Source organism: Notamacropus eugenii, chromosome 4 (genome assembly GCF_028372415.1).
Source record: "Notamacropus eugenii isolate mMacEug1 chromosome 4, mMacEug1.pri_v2, whole genome shotgun sequence".
Lineage (NCBI taxonomy): Eukaryota > Metazoa > Chordata > Mammalia > Diprotodontia > Macropodidae > Notamacropus > Notamacropus eugenii.
This window is the reverse complement of record NC_092875.1, coordinates 58,481,897-58,486,540: the sequence shown is the minus strand read 5'-3', so window position 1 is coordinate 58,486,540 and position 4,644 is coordinate 58,481,897. Positions and strand designations below refer to the sequence as shown.

The 4,644-nt window shown below is 38.5% G+C and overlaps 1 pseudogene; it reads right to left on the bottom strand.

Annotated features, from left to right (window-relative positions):
- Positions 1–3,120: 3,120 nt before the first annotated feature.
- On the bottom strand, positions 3,121–4,093 carry LOC140502213 (olfactory receptor 1f45-like; annotated as a pseudogene).
- Between the last annotated feature and the right edge of the window lie 551 nt (positions 4,094–4,644).

The following is a 4,644-nucleotide window of genomic DNA, read 5'->3' as shown; positions in this document are numbered from 1 at the left end:
TGATACGATCATAGATTTAGTGTTGAAAGTAATGTTACATTGATCATTTTATAATTGAGGAAACAGTTCTGGAGAAATTAAAGGAATTGCCAAAGGTCCCAAAGCTCACAAGTATATGAGTTAGGTTTCAAACCCTGGTTCTCTGAGTCTAAATCTTGAGTACTTACAACTCATGTTAGAGTTTGCAAAATATAAAATTATCAATAATTAATAAATTTTTACCAGATGTCTGTCCAATATCATTTACTTAAAGGTTACTTTCACATATTGATGCTCTCCTTCTTGGCTTCTTTCTCTCTCTGTACAGCACTGATTTCTAATATTTCTATTGTCATTATTGTAGTACTCTTAACTTCCCAGAAGATGGCCAGAGTTCCTTTTCTCAGGAGAATACAGCTGTTAGTATCCAGAATAACCGTGGCAGACAACTGAAAATGTACCATATTTCTTTCTTTTTTCCTTTTCTTTTTCTTTCTTTCTTTTCCTTCTTTCCTTCTTTCTTTCTTTTCCTTCTTTCCTTTTCTTTCTTTCTTTCTTTCTTTCTTTCTTTCTTTCTTTCTTTCTTTCTTTCTTTCTTTCTTTCTTTCTTTCTTTCTTTCTTTGTTATTTTTGTCATTAATATGGTTAATATAAGTTTTATGGATTTCTTAATAGTGAACTATCCTTGAATTCCTGGTATAAATTAAGCTTGGTTATGGATGATGACTCAGAGTCAAAAAGAGAGGCCTGGCTTCCTGGTGAGGAATTTTCTCAGGGCTCCTTTCATGTTCTTGTTCCTTAGGTTATAGATGAAAGGTTACAGCATAGTAGTGACCACAGTGTACATCACAGCTGCTGCTGTGTCCTGGTGGGCTGGGTGGGTGGATGTGGGCCTGAAGTACACTCCAATGGTTGTCCCATAAAACAGAGAGATCACAGTGAAGTGGGAGCCACAATTGGAGAAAGGTTTCCCACAATTGATTGTGGCTGCCCACAATTGATGGGATCTTCAGCACAGCCTTTTTTTGGAAGTATGTGTGTGTGTGTGTGTGTGTGTGTGTGTGTATTTGCATGTGTGTTAGAAGACCCTTCTAACACAGGAAGCAGACCCACCTGAAGCTTTTGTGAACTTCACAAAGTTGCATACTGATTACATTCCACAAGGGAGAGTGGTTGGCCTAAGGGGGCTCTTGTCAGACTTTATTTGTCATCATTGCCACTGGGCTAGTGGGAAGGTGAGAAATTCCTGCCACGTTGTGTCAGAAGTCCAAGCAGAGAAAACTTTTGCAAAAGGTCCAAAAAAGAAGGGGTAGAGTTGTTTCCACAAATCATCCTACAGACAAAGAGAAATTCCTTCTCAAGATTCTGTATTCCCCTGCCTCATAGTCATCAATCACATTTGAGACAACCCAAACACTGGGTGCCATTGAGGAGTTACTTGGATCAACCTAGCAAAGTATATATTCTTCAAGAAGGAGACATAGCGTATATCCACTTCCATAGTGAGTGATGCCTAATCCAACACAACAAGGGCTCTTAATGGGCCCATTCCTATTACATGTTGAATAAAAAATTGTTGACTGGGGCCAAGTCCCTTGTCCAACCCTCAATTACTCTCACCTTTCCCTTCTTTTTCTACTACCCAAGTGTTACTGAATGTTACTGGAGATAACTATCAGCCTAGTGTAGGCCTTCATAACACTATGCAGGACCATTATGAAAACCGCCATCATTTTGGTCTTCTGACCGCAATCTCAAATCTATTGTCTACATGCCTGACAAAGTGATCATCTCAAAACGCAGATCTTATTATATGGCTCTTTTGTTCAATAATCTCTAGTGGCTTCCTATTCTTTTGAGAAAAAAAATGCATTTGACTTTCAAAGCCTGTCATAGCCTGACTCCAGTCTCCCTTTCTAGCCTTATTGTATATGATTCCCTTTCAGTCACTAGTCAATACAACCAAATTGACCTATTTGTTGTTCTTCACACATCACCCACCACCTCCTGTCTCTGTCTCTTTGCACAGATTGTCCCTCAATCTTTGAATGGACCAAATTACTCTCCAGAATTATTGAGTCAATTCACAGCTCCACAAATGGTCTATTTGTGTACTTTTCTTTCCATACCACCTCAAAGCTGACTATTCACATATTTGTAAACATTTTCAAGTTGATAGGTGTGAGATGAAGCTTGACATTTATACTGATTTTCATTTCATTTCTTGTTTGTGACAAAGAACAATCTTTTATATAGTGGATTATAATTTGCAGCCTTTTTTTTGTTTGTTTAAACAGCTGTATGTTTAGAGATTCTCTTATTGATGGGAAACTACTTTCTTTTCAAGTCTTTGCTACCAGAGAAGAACAGTATGGATATGATGTTTTATATGAAGCTTTTCTGCATATAGTATGACTTCCTTAAGGTATTTGTGCAGCTTTGGAAACCATGGGTCAAAGATATTTTAGTTATTTTGTTTGGCATGATTTCAAGTTGCATTTTAGAATACTTAAACTAATCTGTTGTTTTACTTGTAAGTTATGAGTGTACCTTTATTTTTATTGTGATTTTTACAATTTTTAAAAATTTATTTTCTTGGACATTTTGGAAGTTTTGTACCTCTAAATGAACTTTGTTATTATTTTGTCTACTTCAAGCAGCTGAGTGGTACAGTGGTTAGAACCATAAGTCTGAAGCCAGGAAGACATGAGTTCAAATCTGTCCTCAGTCAATTACTAATTGTGTGATCCTGGGCAAACCACTCAATTTTTGTTTGCCTTAATTTGTTGGAGAAGGAAATAGCAAACCACTCCAGTATCTTTACCAAGAAAAGCCCATATGTGGTAACAAATGGACAGACATGTCAGAAACAACTGAACAACATACCACTTGAATAGTTGTTTTATTTTATAAGAAAGGAAACTGAAGGCCAGATTAACTCAGGGTTACACAGTCAGGAAATGTCAGAAGAAGTAGAACTTGTATGATGACATGGTTTCATGTTCTATCCATCACATTGCCCTGTTTCTTGGGCAGGTTAGGGAGAACAGCCAGAATCTTACACTAGAGAAGAGTCATTGAGAACCCTTTGTTACAGCTGTGAAATTGCAATGTGAGAAAGTCCATGAAGATGTTTCCTAGTCACAAAAAGAGACCTGACTTTCCGGTGAAGAGCATCCTCAGAGCTCCTTTCATATCATTGTTCCTTAGGCTGTAGAAGAAAGGGCTCAGCATAGAAGTGACCACAGTGTACATCATGGCTGATGTTGTGTCCTACTGTGCTATGTGGGTAGATGTTGGGGTAAAGTAAACTCCAATGATGGTCCCATAGAAGAGACAGACAACAGTGATGTGAGAGTCACAGGTAGAGAAAATTTTCCATTTCCCATGAGCTGATGGGATCCTTAAGACAGCCACAAAATGTGAATATAGGAGATCAGAATGCCAACTAATGGAATTGCACCTATCAGTCCTCCCATTGTGTAGATCACCAAGTCATTGATGAAGGTATCTGAGCAGGCCAAACTTATCATCACTTTGAGGTCACAGAAGAAATGATGGATTTCAGTGTGGCCACAGAATGAGAGCTGGGTCAGCAGAATAGTATGTGTCAGGGCATTAGCACAAGCCCAAAACTAGGACATGATGTCAGATGGACACAGATTTTTGGTGACATGACCATGGTATAGTGTGTATTTGTCCTTCATTGCTGAAAAAGACCATGCCATCAGAGAAATAATGACATGATTTGAACTTGACTGTGTTTTGAGTGAGGGAGGGCTGTGCAGGTCACCAGCCTCACTTGTCCTCCAGAGTCATCTGAATCCAGTGACCAGATATTCATCAGGATGGCTAGAGATTACCCAGAATGAGGCAACTGGGGTTAAGTGACTTGCCCAAGATCACACAACTAGTGAGTGCCAAATGTCTGAGTCATGGAGACAAGGAGGATGCTATCTCAACCTGCAAACCAACTGAGAAGGTATGCCTGTGCCAGACAGCTTTTATAAACTATTTCTTTGTTCCGAGATAAATAATCAACCAGCATCTTAGAGATGGTGGTGGAAGTGAAGCAGATGTGTACCAGAGACAAGTTGATAAGGAAGAAGTACATGGGGATGTGGAGATATGAGTCTGTCTTAATGGCCAGAATGATGAGTACATTCCCAAATCCTGAGATCTAACAACTTTTTATGTGAAATCTCTCCTGATCTATTGAGCAGCCAACTCAGCTGATTGTCTCCTCCCCAAACCACTTTTAATTTATTTTGATTTATTCTGTAAATACATATGTCCATGTCATCTCCACAGTTATAATGAAAGTTCATTTAGGGCAGGGACTATTGCCTTTATGCAGTGGTTCCCCAGCAGTTTGCACATAACCAATCATATAAGAGCTGTTTAATAAACATTACCTGAGAGATTGACTCTCACTCCCCCCCAAACCTACTTTGGTTTCTGAACAAAGCTTTCCTTTCCTACTAGGTCAAATATTTTCTTTTTTAAATTCTAAAGTTCCTTTTAATATTAATATTCTATGAACTTTCTGTGACAGGCATCTTGAACTCTATTGTTATATCTCATACATTCTATAGTCCCACCCAGTTTGAGCACTTGATGTTTAAAGAAACTCTTCAGACAGTTGTCAGTCACTGAGCACTTATT